Raw genomic sequence first — 14,920 nt, 5'->3', positions numbered from 1 at the left:
TGCTTTTTCGTGGACACTGATAATAAATAAAATACCTGCAGCAAGGTTAAAGGCAAATTAACCCAAACGAAAACCCAAAGTAGTACCTCTTAGAATAGGCTGAGAAGAATGGCAAGTATTCATGCATTTATACAAAGCACTACTTGTCAGTAATGGGCTCATGTGAAGACAGGAACTCTTTCCAAGGCTTTCCCCCCAAGTTTAAAATGAAAGCTATTTAAGAGCTAATAATTCTCTCAAAATTCTCTAAAGTGATCTGGGATGTAAAGATAAACTGTTTCTTACAAAACACACTTTCTTCATGGCACAAATCCCTTGATAGCTACCCATCCCATTATTCAAAGCTCTTCACCTGGAGGACAGGGTGACTCTCAGCAACAGACACAAAGGAAGGGCTGAGCTCTCTGACATGGCAGCTCATTACTTGCCTGGTGGTCTTTGTTGTTAACTCTTTATGGCTTTTAGAATGAATTATGAAGAGATGGTCAAGACTAATAATTGCCCCTGAAAACCAGTAGGTAATTATAGCTAATTATGATTATTGGGGCCTGTCTGTACTAGAAAGGGGCCTATTATTACAAATAAGAATAGAAGGTAGGCCTGAGAAAATGGGAGTGCTACATTTACAGTTCAAACGATCTAATAAAACATTTCAAAATTGGCGGTGAAGCTTATTTTAAATGAAGGAAAATGTTCACTCGATGAAATAATGAGCTTTTATACTTTAATGCAAAAGCTTTCCTGAGTGCAACATGAAGCATTTAAATGAACGATTCTCAACACTTACAAGCATCACGCTTATGTTATAGAATACAGTGCAGTATGTTACTCATGGGCTGAATACTTCCACTGTAAATATAATATTATTTGTAATGATCATGCACCAAGAACCTTTCTGAGTTAGAAACTATTCCAGCTACTTACCAGCAGTGTTCAGCACGGGTAGCCCAACCCAGCCTGTCATCGCTCATTACACTGTCTCTACTCATCCTATCTCATCACAGACTGCGGAGCTGCTCGACACTAAATCTCAGGTACGTAAGCGTGAGCACTAGCGCATGCATTGAGTGGGAGTCAAACTCTGTTCTCCGGCTGCTCACGGAAGCATCACACACCCCCTCAGGACTGTCAGGAGGAGCTTTCTAAACCCCCCAACAGTGCAAGCACATTGGAGGAGTAACAGTTTATGAGTAGGGTAACTAATTCAACAGGATGATGGAGGCTCTCCACATTCTCCTACCTTGGCATCTCTATCATTTCCTTGGACTACTTTAAAAATGACATAAATTTAGGTTTCAGGGTAAAAGAGGAAAAAAAAATTAAAGCAGAGCTTAACAAAGTCTTTAAACTACAATCTGCACCAGTAACATTTGAATGAGAGCAGATCACTAAGAGCAGCATAGCCAAATGGTGTTCGTCACCATTCTTTGCAAAAATTGCCTCTTTTAAAAAAGCATGTTTAAAAACTACTCAGGAGCCAAATTAATTATATACTCACATATAAAACATACATACCATACACAAGAGAAAACGTACAGTCATCTAATTGGACAGACTCTCTTGGACCAATTGGGTGCATTCTTTTCTATTTCTCTGATGTTAACTAAGAGCAATAATCACACTCAAATAACTCGAAGATTTTTTTCACAGTGCACATAAATTCTCTGTGGATACTGAAGACCCAGATGAGAAAAAACAAAAACAAAAACAAAAACGAACTAAGCAGGTACAGCCTTTCACTTTATGGATAGAGGTGTCCCAGAACACCCAGGGTTCTCTAGTGGAACTGCTGAAACCCTTCAGAAGAGTTAGCAAAGGGAAACACGTCTCATAGAAATGCCAGGATTCTGTTTGTTGTTCTCAATGCTGACTTGTGTTCTGACACTGTAGAAGGATGAGTGGTAAAAACACTCTTGCTCTGGCTCAATCCAGGCAGTGGCGCTTAAATAACTTCGTTTTGGGTCCAGATATTTTGAAAGAAATTACTTCACTAAAGCACCTTACTTTATTTCATCAGGCTCTACTGCTTGGGTCTGGAAGACTATTCCAGATCTAGTTTATTTCACATATAACTATGTATGTTACTATTAAGTCTTCAACTAAGTGGGTATCTTTTTCGTGTGGGGTGTTTTTACTAATGGAAACACTGTATAACTGGTATTTTTTGTTTGCCCAAAGACAGCTTGTGAATGTTCTTCAACAGATAACATCTGACATCCGTGCTCTCATAAATCTAATCTGGAGCAAGAGTTTTAAATTAAAGACCAATAGGCAGGACTTTGTAGAACCACAAGTAATTCACATTTTCTGAACATAGTTAAAGTACGTGGAACAAGAGCAAGACTGTGACGTTTGCATCCCTTCACAAACACCAACAACTCTAGGTGAATTTGTATCAGAGTCTACAAACACAGAAACACACGATACGACTCAGGCCCATAGACAGCAAACACATATGTGTGAGACAGCCTTTAGACAACACAATGTCATAAATGTCTGGAGACTTTCTACAACTGCTCCTGACACACAACACAGACAAATATTGACTGAAGTACGGATTTACAAAACCACATTATATCAAGATGACACAGGCCCTACATGATCTATGGGGAGGAGGAGGAAGAAAGGCACTGAGGGGGTGCAATACAGATGCATATACAAAGAGATAGAAGGCAATCAACGCATGCGCTGGTGTGAACACTTACCTACCTACATTTGAATTTCAATGGTTCCAAGTTCTTCAGGTCACATTCATGGAAACTCCAAAGAATGGAGATCTGGAGAGAAGATCTCAAGTTGAGGAAGTTTTTCCCCCTGAGTTTTAAGTTTCATGTTTTAAACACTGGTATTGACTATAGGTGCACAAAAGTATGCTGAAACACCAATAACTCAGTTATAGTCATCTATTACTAAAAATAGGCTTATTAAATTTGTAACATGTTTAGCTAAGTGTTCTACAGACAATACCAAAAGATTATTAATCCTGTTGGTAAGTCTTACGATGAAACTTTATCAAAAGGAAACACCCAAACAGAAATACAACCTACACACTAGTATTGTATGTATGGTATTTCTCTCAGTCACAGAATATAGGTAGGGCAGTGCATTCAAATCTAAGCTAGAGAAAATGAGCAACAGAAGCTGGTGCAGTGAAAATCAAAAGGCAGAAGTCTCGATGAAATGCTCTATTACGAACTGGTTAAAAAACAAGGGAGCATAATAGAAACTGAAGACAGCCCCCCACCCCCCCCCCCGCAACTTAATGGCACTGCATCCCCCATACTAGGATATGAGCATTAAGAATCAGAGATGCTTCCGGTGTAATGCAGCATTCCAGACCCCAGGCTGGATTTAGCTCATTATTTGTGAAACGAAAGCTCACTAACAGGGTGAGTGGACTACACAATTGCACCTGTGCAGGTAAAGACTTCTTCCACTTTACAGGTTACCAGGAACACAGGGAAGAAAGAAAGAGTTATTCTAAACCCAGTGCTATGGGCATAAAAACAGTTAAGTATTTTAAAAAGCAACCTCCAATCCATTATTCTAAGAGGTTTTAAAAAGGGAAACATGCGTATGTGTTTCACACTCAGAATGCCCCATTAATTCTCAGGTTATGTATTTCAGTGACACATAGGAACTTCAGAAAGAAAAAGAGCAAATCAAGATGCTTTCGTCTTGAGATTATGGCGAGCTTAACCAATATGTTCATGATAAAGTTAATAAAATAAAAAGAGAATTCAAAGAAGTTCTTTCGGGGCTTTGAAAATAAAGTAGTCTCACCATAACATGCTTTGTCTGTTGTGAAACTCTCAATGTGAAGGATAGTAAACACAGGATAGGAAACTGTAGCAACAACCCCAATGGCGGGCAGACTTGTAAGAGGAAATGGATAGCCATCCATCATTCCCAGCCCAAGCTGCGTTCCCAACACAGCGCTATGTGGCAATCATCTCTTTATGTACTAGCCAATTTTTCTCAATACATCTTTAAGTTAAATTATCGAGTGCAAACAAACTCTAGTTCTGTGAGCGTGTCTACTTTGATTTTAAAAATATGTTCTCATGTCAGAAGCTGGCTATTAAGGTTAAACTCTTAGACCAGCATTAGTGGATGTGGCATAAAAAACCCTCTTATTAAGAAAAATAATCAACAGTTCTCTCCTCACATGGCACTGCTAAAATAAGCTCAGGTTTTGATCAGCAAACTAAGCTATAAGCCAAGTTATTGTATATCTCAGCATGAAGACTTTACAAACAAGGGTATCAACTACCTAGATTTTTATAAGAATAAGATTTTGTCTTTTAAAAATATTTTTATTCACTATCTTAGAATAATGTAGTTTTTACACTTCAAAATTACAGATTTTCCATCGATTTATCAGCAAATTTAATTTTTATTAAGTGATGGGAGTAATACTTCATTATGTAAACTTACCATATTTTCTTTATTATGTCTTATGTTGAGGGACATCTCAGCTGTTTCCAGATTTTGGCTGTTATCTATAAAGTAGTAACGAACATGGTTGAGGAAGTGGATCTGTGTCGGGATGAGGCATCTTTGGATATATGTTCAAGAGTGGTATTTCTGGACTGAGAGTACTGTTGATTTGCACTTCTGTGATGGCTAAGGATGCTGCTCATTTCTTTAAGTGTTTAGCCATTTGAATTTCTTCTTTTGAGAATTCTGCTTACTTATACAGCCCATTTTTTGGTTGGTTATCTGATATCTTGGTATCTAAATTTTTTTTTTGAGTTCTTTACGTATTTTTGGATATTAGCCTTCTATTGGATATGTAGTTTGGTGAAAATATTGTCCCATTCTTCAGGATGCTGTGTTGTTTATAGGATGGTGTCCTTTACTGTGAGGAGCTTCTCAGTTTCATAAGGTTCCATTTATTCATTGTTGGCCCTAGTACCTGTTTTGATGCTGTTCTGTTCAGAAATTGTTTCCCTGTACACACCCAAGGCCATTCTCCACTTCTCTTCTATCAGACTCATGGTATTTGGATTTATGATGAGATCTTTAATCCACTGGGATCTGAGTTTTGTGTAGGGTGATCAGTATGGATCTATTTGCATTCTTCTTCATGCAGACATCCAGGTGACCAGCACCATTTGTTAAAGTTTTTTTTTTTTTTTTTAAATTATTGAGTGTGTTTCTGTCTTCTTTATCAAAATTAGGTGTCTATACATGTCAGGGTTTACATCTGCATCTGCAGTTCAATTCCACGGATCAATATGTCTATTTTTCATATTAATATCATACTGCTTTTATGACTGTAATACAACTTAAAATCCAGGATAGTGACTTCCAGCATTTCTTTTATTTTTCAGGGTTGTTTTAGTTATTCTTGGTTTTTGTGTGTATCTATACAAAGCTGAAAATTGTCCTTTCAAGATCTGTGAAGAAATGTCTTAGAATTTCGATGGGAATTGAAATAAGTCTGAAGACTGCTTTCGGTAGGGTGGCCATTTGTATATTAATCCTACTCATCCATGAGTGTGGGAGGTCTTTCAATCTTCTGGTATCTTCAGTTTCTTTCTTCAGTGTCTTGAAAGTGTTGTCAGATAGGTCTTTCACTCACTGCTTAGAATCATTCCAAGACATTTTGTACTATTTGAGGTTAGTTGTGGAAGGTGTCCCAGACTTCTTTCTCAGTCAGTTTATCATTTGTCTACAGGAAGGCTACTGTGTTTTGTTTTTTTTGTTTTTTGAGTTAATTTTGTATCCAATCACTCTGCTCAACGTGTTTATCAACTGTAGTTTTCCAGTGGGATTTTTTAAAATATATTTATTTTATGTATATAAGTACACTGCAGGTATCTTCAGACACACCAAATCCCATTACAGATGGTTGTGAGCCATCATGTAGTTGTTGGGAATTGAACTAAGGACCTCTGGAAGAGCAGTCAGTGCTCTTAACTAATGAGCCATCTCTCCAGACATCTCCAGTGGAATTTTTAGGGTTGTTTATATATACAATCATATTGTCTGCAAAGAGAGATATTTTAACTTCTTCCTTCCCAGTTTGCATCCCTTGGTCTCCTTCAATTGTTGTCCTGCTTTTCTGAAACTTCAAGTACTGCACTGACTAGTGTAAGAACCGCACTGACTAGTGTAAGTACGGCACTGACTAGTGTAAGTACTGCACTGACTAGTGTAAGTACTGCACTGACTAGTATAAGTACTGCACTGACTAGTGTAAGTACTGCACTGACTAGTATAGAGAAAGTGGACAACCTTGACTTGCTCATGATTTTCCTGGAACTACTTTGAACTTATTTCCCTTTAATTTCATGTTGGCCATGCCTATGGGCTGGCTGTAAACTACCTTTATTATGTTGATGTATGACCCTTGTATAAAAGTCTCTAGAAATTTTACCATGAAGGATTTTATCCAAGGCCTTTCTGCATCCAATGAAATGATCATGTGACTTCTGTCTGTTTACATAATAGATTTATCGATTTACCTATGTTTATCTGTGGAATGCAGTCTAGTTGATCATGGTGCATGATAATTTTGATATATTTTTTAAATTCAGTTTGCTAATAATTTTTGCATCTGTACTCATAAGGGAAACTGGGCTATAATTTTCTTTATTGGGTCTATGGTGTGGTATCAGAGTAACTGTAGCCTATTAAACAAGCTGGACCATGTTTCTTATGAGCCACTTTGTACAATATCTTAAAGTATTGGTATTAATTTTACTTCCAATGTATGAAAGAATTTGCACTAAAACCAACAGGCTGGAAGACTGTTAATTACAACTTCTAATTCATGAGCAGTTATAGGTCTGTTTAAACTGCTTATCCAATTATGATTTAACTTTGGTAAGAAGTATGGATAGAGGAAATTACCCATTTTGTTAAGGTTTTCCAACTCGATCTTTGAAGTATGTCCTTAGGACTCTCTGGGCTTCCTTGGTGTCTGTTGTTGTGCCTCCCTTTTTATTTCTAATTTTGTTAATTTGGATATTTTCTTTCTGCCTTCCACTTAATTTGAATAAGAGCTTGTCGATATTACTGATTTTCTCAAAAAAATCAAGTCTTTGTTTTATTGTTTTTTGTTGTTATTTATTTCTATTGATTTCAGAACTGAGTTTGATGAGTGAGTTACTGCTGCTTACACCTTTTGGGCGCGATTTGTTCTCTCTGTTCTAGAGCTTTCAGGTGTGCTGTTGAAGTTACTAACATGAGATGTCTCCTTTTTATATTTATTTTTTTAAAATGTAAGCACTTAGTGCTATGAACTTGTCACTCTGAACTGTATTCATTGTGTCTCCATAAGTTTGGGTATATTGTATATTCAATTTCATTCAATTCTAGAAAGTTCTAAATTTCTTTCTTAACTTGTCTTGACCCAATTTTTTTGTTCATTCAGCAGTGTGCTTTCATGAGTGTGTAAACTTTCTGTTGTTTCTATTATGTCCAGCCCTAATCCATGGTAATAGAGATAAGATGCAGAGTGTTATTTCAATTTTCCGAATCTTTCCTGAGACCTGCTTTCTGTTCAAGTATGTGGTCAATGCTGGACGTGTGGAGAAGGTATATCCTTTTGTGACTGGGTGAAATGTTCTGTGTATAGCATCAGTTAGCTCCAGCACTTCTGGTTTTTGTCTGGATGACTTGTATATTGGAGAGAATGGGATGCTGAAGTCCCCCAATATCAGAGCATCAATATGTAATTAAAGCTGTAATAGTGTTTATGAACTTGGGTGTCCTACTATTTGGATCATAGATACTAAAAATTGCTATGTTCTCTTGAATTTTTTTCCTTTGATAAGCATTTAAGTCCTTCCTTATCTTCTCTATTGGTTTTGTTTGACTACACACTTGCTTCTTAGGTTCATTTGCTTGGAATATCTTTTCCCAACACTTTACCCTAAGGTGATGTCTATCCTTGATGGTGAGGTGTTTTTTGTTTGTTTGTTTTGTGTGCAGCAGAAGGATGGTTCCTGTTTCTGCAACCATTCTGTTACTCTGTGTATTTCTTATTGTGGAAGTGAGACCACTGAAGTCTCCTTTATGAGTGAGCAGGGTTTGTCAATCCCTCTTGTGTTGCTGTTGTGGCAAGTATGTGTTTTCTTGGGTGTAGTTAACCTCTTTAGGTTGGCATTCTCCTTGTAGTTTCTTTTGCAGGGTTGCGTCTGTAGATAGATGTTGCTTAAATGGCTCTATCATGGAGTGTCTTATTTTCTATATTTATGGTCATTCCGTTTTGGTGAGTATAGTAGTAGTCTGGACTGGCATCTGTGGTCTCTTAGAGACTGTAGACTGTCTAGGTCCCTCTAGCTTTTAAAGATTCCATTGGTAACTCAGATGTTATCCTAATAAAGTCTGCCTTTATATACTGTCTGGTCTTCTCCCCTTGAAGATCTTTTGTTTTGTACGCTTAGTGTTTTGACTATTATGTGCTGAGGGTACTTTCTTTTCTAGTCCAGTCTTATTTTGTTTTCTCTATGTTTATTGTATCTCCTTGATGATCAGGGGAATTTTCTTCTATGATTTTGCTAAAGATGTTTTCTGTGTCTTTGTCCAGTGTTCCATTTCCTTCCTCTATTCCAATTACTTTTAAATTCGTTCTTTTCATTGTATCTCAGATTTCCTGATTTTTCTTTTTCTTTCTTTTTTTTTTTTCTTTTTGGTGCCAGGTATGTTTTAGATTTAACATTTTCTTTGACAAAGGTATCCATTTTTTTTTTTTTAAAGATTTATTTATTTATTATATGTAAGTAAACTGTAGCTGTCTTCAGACACTCCAGAAGAGGGAGCCAGATCTCGTTATGGATGGTTGTGAGCCACCATGTGGTTGCTGGGATTTGAACTCTGGACCTTCGGAAGAGCAGTCGGGTGCTCTTACCCACTGAGCCATCTCACCAGCCCCAAGGTATCCATTTCTTCTATTGTGTCTTTGAGGCCTGAGAGTCTCTCTTCCATCTCCTGTATTCTGTTGCTGAGACTTTCCTCCGAGGCTCCTGTTTCAGTTCCTAAGTTTTTCACCTACAGATTTCCCTCAGTTTGGGTGATCTTTATTGAGATCTTATTTCCACTTTCAGGTCTTGAACAGTTTTATTCTATTCCTTCCAATGTATGTTTTCATAAGATTTATTTAAAGCATTTTTCCATTTCTCTATCATATTCATAAAAGCTATTTTAGGGTCTTTTTACTGTGCTTCAGCTATGGTGCAATACTCAGAGCCTGCTGAAGTAGGGTTGCTGGGTTCTATTGTCCTGGCTGTCAATGTGCTTTTATGATGGCAGCTAGGCAGCTGTGTTTGGGAACATTGTACTTCTAGGTGCTAACATCTGTTCTTATCTTTGTTGGGTGAGTGTTTTGTTCCTTGGTTTCTGTTGTGGTCTCTGGTTCTTGTGAGGTGGCTGTGTGCTGCTTGGTAGGGAATTCTTCTGGAATCCGGTTAGGAGTGTCCACTGGGGGTTCCTTGTTAAAATGAGTTTCTAGGTATTGAATGGTGACTTAGGAATGGGGATGTGCTAGGAGGTCAGAGTGTTCCCAGAAAGCAGGTATTCCACCAGAATCTCCTCAGTCATCTGGGAATGGGGTCAGAGAATAAGGACAGGCCACAACAGAAAGTCTGCTACAGAGCTGGGTATGAGAATGGGTGACTGGACTTGGAGGAATGAAAAGAGAGGTGAAGATCTGCAGTTAGCCTACCTACTTGTCTCACCAAATTGGACTTCAGGTTCCTAGGGAATGTCTGTTGGAGCTAGGGATTAGAATGAAGCAATGAGGTGGGTGAAGGAAGTTTGGAGGGAAAGATCTGTATGATCTTTCATTGGAAATGGGGGCACAGAAAAATGGGAAGCAACAGTAGGTGGTCTGCTATAGAGGTAGAGATGAGACTGGGGGATTACACTTAGTGGGTGAAGGGAGAGGTGAAGATCTGTAGTTAGCCCACCTGCTTCTCTGGGTGTAGTGGCCTCTGGGTTCCCAGGAAATGCCTGCTGGGGTTGGGAGCTGGGATTAAAACAATACACAAGAGGAAGGAATACCTGTGAGATCCACTGGAGATGCATGTGCAGGGCTGTGTTTGGATGGAGGTGCAGCAGGGGTCAGGGTTGGGGAATACAGAGTGGTCTTCAGAGCTAGGGCTGAGACAAGGGAATGAACTTGGAGCAGCTGGGTGAGAGGTGAGGAGCTGCAGTGAGCCTACTTGCTTCCTTGGTCTATATGGCCTGTGGGTACCCAGGGAGTACCAGCTGATGCTGAGGTCTGGGATAAAGCAGTGAATGGGGGTGGGGTGGGGAAGATCTGTGTGATTCACTGGAGAGGGAGTTGGAAGGGGGAGGCCAACACCAGGTGGTCTGCTGCAGAGCTGGAAATCAGACTTGGGGGGCTGGATTTGGAGCAGCTGAGGGAACAGTAAGGAGCTACAGTTAGCTATCTGCTTCCCTGGCTGGAGTTCGGAACATCCATTCATTCCTAAGGAACATTTTTTTTTTTAATTACTTAATTCCATGTATACAGTGAGTCTTGTAATTGAAAGTCCAATTTCAGAATTCTCAGGTCTTGTGAAGTGGTGGGGGTGGATCAGAAAAACAATGTTGCCATTTAAAATTTTCATGATGTGAAAATCTTGAAAATCATACCCAATGGCCTTGAGTAACTGTCTTAAGTCCAAATTTTAGGCAAATACAGAGAAAACAGAAAACAAACAGGTTAGAGATACAAACCCACACGGCCTTTGCTCTTCTGCTGCCCTCAGTGGGTGTGTGTGTAGCATTACATTACATATGTATGCAGCACTACAATGTTAAATATCCAGCACCAACTGCAATAGTATACCTTAGAGGCTAGCAGTGCTAACAAAGTATTATTCTTGTAACGCCATAGTAAGTATAAAGTTATCAAAATCACTGACAAAGTGGCTCAACCACTGCATTTTACTAAGATGAAATGTAAAGTTTTTGCATTCAGAGGTTGATGTTATAATGGGAAAGACAACACTTGATCACATGGGATTAAGAAAACATTTGTAAATAAAAAGGCATTTGCAGTAGAACTTCAGGAAGTCTATCTGATTCAGTAAAGGGATTCAAAAGCACTGTTACACAAGAAGTAAAAATCCAGAATTCTTTTAACATCAAAACCAACAGTAGTAGGTATTTAATAAGGTGTAGTGGTTAGCATAGTGTACAACTCTCAACAACTCAGCCACACAATAAAAATCCCCAACTCACTTTTACTTAACACACTAGGACATTTCAATTGACTGAGATTTAAAAGTATATGGCCCATGTCTTTATAAACTTAGAAAACATTTAGAGAATACATTCAATGTAGTACACTGGAATATACAATTTTACATTTTGAGGGTTTTCTTTTTTATCCTATGTATGTGTGTGTGATATTATATATTATGATCAATGAACACTAAAACACAAGGACAAAGACAACTTGGGACAGAATGTGTCTTAATCAGTATCATTCCACATTCATTTTTACTCCTATTCTAAATGTGAAGAAAAAGAAGCTAATCCAAGCCACTGTCCCTGGGTTAGATTCACTAAGAACATAAACTTCATGATAAAAAGAAACTGAAGCAGGGACCTGGAGGCAGGAACTGAAGCAGAGACCATGGAGGGATGCTGCTTACTGCCTTGTTCAGCTTACTTTTACATAAAACCCAGGCCCATCTGCCCAGGGATGGCACTACCTACAGTGGACTGGGTCCTTCCACATCAATCATTAACTATGATAATGACCCACAGACTTACCTAGCAACAAATCTTATCAAAGTATTTTCTCAGTTGAGGTTCCCTCTCCTAAATGACTCTCGCTGGAGTCCAGATGATAAAACCTAATAGGCACACTCTAGGATCATTCTAGTCCACTGCTCTACACTGTTGGGCTATAACAGATCCTATACATAACCATTATCATATACACATAACACCTGGACTATGATAAGGATAAATGTCTTCGCTTAAAAACATAAAATAAGTAAGGCTACTATGATTAAAGTTATTAAAAACTGAAGAAATTCTTTATGTCTGGAATTTTCTTTTAATTAATAATTTTTCCATATAATGTATTTTATTTCCCCAAACTCCTCCTAGATCCCCCCACCTCCCTATCCACCCAACTTTATGTTCTTTTTTTTTTTTCTCAAAATGAAACCTACAGAAGTGCCAATAGTAGCTAAAATTTCATGCTATTTACATTCTTTTTTTTGGGGGGGGGGTGAATAAATCCAATTCTTATAAGCATGTGTGTGTGTGTGTCCACTGTTCAGAGCACTCTTGGGAGTTGGTTCTCTCCTGGCACCTTTTGGAATCCAGAGAGATCAAGTCAGATTGTCAGGCCTGCTAGCACATACGTCTCTGGGCATGCTAGTCACTCTCTGGGCATGCTAGTCACAGAACCCAGCAACAATCTTTAAATCTGAGACAGAAAATACTTCAGAGACTTATTTCAGTCAACTAATTTAAGTACTAAATTTAATACTTAAATTCAGTGACTAACCCTTCAATAATGTACCCAAGGAATGACGCTCTCTATACCACAAGACAGCTTCCCTTCAACCAATGGTACTACTACAGAGATTAGAGAATGGTAGTGCTAGTGTTTATTGAAAGCATATTTTCAAACACATAGGAGCCAGGTGTGTACATGAGGTTACATGAAAAGGCCACTGACTATGCATTAATACACTGAGAAGAGACTAATTCTGGTGGCACGTTTATTACCTTTATTTTATAGCACAGTTTATGTTCAAGAAATTTAGTTTTATTGCTTAGCACCACTTATAACTTTTTTTTTAAATTTTAAAGTGGTAACAATCTTTCCCTTCTATTTGTGTTCCTAACAAACTGTATTAAGAAAAAAAATTAAGCCAGTCATGGTGGTGCACACCTGGATCTCTATGAGTTTGAGGGCAGTGTGGTCAATATAGAAAGTTCTGGGCCATTTGAGGCTACACAATGAGACCCTGTATCAAAATTAACCAACTAACCAACTGAAAAATATTAATCCCTTTAAGCAGAGTTTCTATTCGTTACTGTTTGGACATGCCTACTTGTAACTGATGATGATGACCATGATTGACAGGTCTCCACACAAGGTGTTACTCTGATCTCTAAGTGGTTTGCTTAAGAATAAATATTTGAGAGACTGCCGTATCCAGGGATCCATCCCATAATCAGCTTCTAAACGCTGACACCATTGCATACACTAGCAAGATTTTGCTGAAAGGACCCAAATATAGCTGTCTCTTGTGAGACGATGCCGGGGCCTAGCAAACACAGGAGTGGATGCTCACAGTCAGCTATTGGATGTATCACAGGGCTCCCAATGGAGAAGCTAGAGAAAGTACCCAAGGAGCTAAAGGGATCTGCAACCCTATTGTTGGAACAACATGATGTACTAACCAGAACCCCGGAGCTCTTGTCTCTAGCTGCATATGTATCGAAAGATGACCTAGTCGGCCATCAATGGAAAGAGAGGCCCATTGGACTTGCAAACTTTATATGCCCCAATATAGGGGAATGCCAGGGCCAAAAGAATGGGAATGGGTGGGTAGGGAAGTGGGGGGCGCTATGGGGGACTTTTGGGATAGCATTGGAAATGTAATTGAGGAAAATATGTAATAAAAATATTAAAAATTAAAAAAAAAAGAATAAATATTTGTAGTTTCCAGGTACACATACACATACTCACTAAGTTTGTGGATAACATGGGAAATGTTACTTGTTTCCAGTGTCTCTCCCTGCTCTATCTGGATAGGGGATATCTCCTAATATAAGAGTAAAGAATTTATAGTGGTTCTAACGTCTATAATGAAAGATTGCATTTTAGACAGCATGGTTAGTTTTCCTGTCACTACTGATTTTATTAATACGAATCTTTAGGTAATATTAAAGTATGTAGTATCTGGATACTACATCATCAAAGGAACTATGTTCTCTAGTGGACGATGCTATGGAGGTGATGTGGATTTGGGAGGACCTGGGAGGATTTGACGTTTTGGTTTTTGCCCAGGCCAGTGATGTGCAGCATCTCTCTTTGGGGATGCTGGGCATGAGAAGCAGTAGGCCACAGTGTTCCATCAGCTATGGGATCATCGTTTGGATAAGTGGGACTTAGCGGCGTTCAGCAGGATGTTGAGTAGATTAAATGTGTCAAGTGCAATGCCCAGGTATGCTGTTGTCAAGTTTACGATGGACTGATTGGAATGTACTTGCATCGTCAGTCAGACAGCACCCGTGTTAATAGCTGGACAACTGAGCAAGAATAGTTAGTGCTCGCAAACTGTAGCATTTTAGCAAGTGTTAACAAACCGGGAAAAATTTTGTCAAAAAAATGATATAAAATATCTATAATTATAGATCTGAGTTCCTTACTTAAAACTTATATCCAGATTAAAAGAGACTACCACATTCCCTCAAGAGGAATGCAAAATCCTTTACAAGCTTTTCTATCAAGTCAATATTCAGGTTATTTTGCAAGGCTATACAACTCAAATGTTGTTTGCCATATTAAAAATGGTTATGATTTTTAAAAATTTTAAGTGATTTTTAGTAACTAAACTTATTTCTGTCACATTTAAATATTTAAATACTCTTACATTTCTGGCTCTGCAGTATAGTTTTGACAACCCAAGCACTGTACTATAAAAAGTCCCAATTGCTTCATCAATGGGTAAAAAACCAGGAATAGGTCATAGCTTGAAAGCACAGGCCTATGCTAGTCTAATAATAAACTAATAACTTTCAGTTCTATATACTGTTTCATCAAGCAGTACCGAAACACTTCTATTGAACAAGTACATTCAGCACAGGCAGCCTCCCTGGGTTTAGAAAACTGTTTCGCTCCATGTTTATTGAACTTAAATCTTGATAGACTGACTGTCTCCTGATACTGACACAAGTATTGTACAAATATATGGCACAGTCTCAA

At 38.3% G+C, this 14,920-nt stretch overlaps 1 protein-coding gene across 4 annotated transcripts in view; it reads right to left on the bottom strand.

The window, feature by feature from the left end:
• Rap1gds1 (Rap1 GTPase-GDP dissociation stimulator 1) overlaps positions 1–14,920 on the bottom strand; it is a 152,424-nt gene that overhangs the window by 41,009 nt on the left and 96,495 nt on the right. The window lies entirely within an intron of this gene.

The sequence above is a fragment of the Mus caroli genome, unplaced genomic scaffold (genome assembly GCF_978045245.1).
Source record: "Mus caroli unplaced genomic scaffold, Mus_caroli_1 scaffold_3, whole genome shotgun sequence".
NCBI classification, from domain to species: Eukaryota; Metazoa; Chordata; class Mammalia; order Rodentia; family Muridae; genus Mus; species Mus caroli.
The sequence above is the reverse complement of the archived record's forward strand: the minus strand, read 5'-3'. Positions and strand labels throughout refer to the sequence as shown.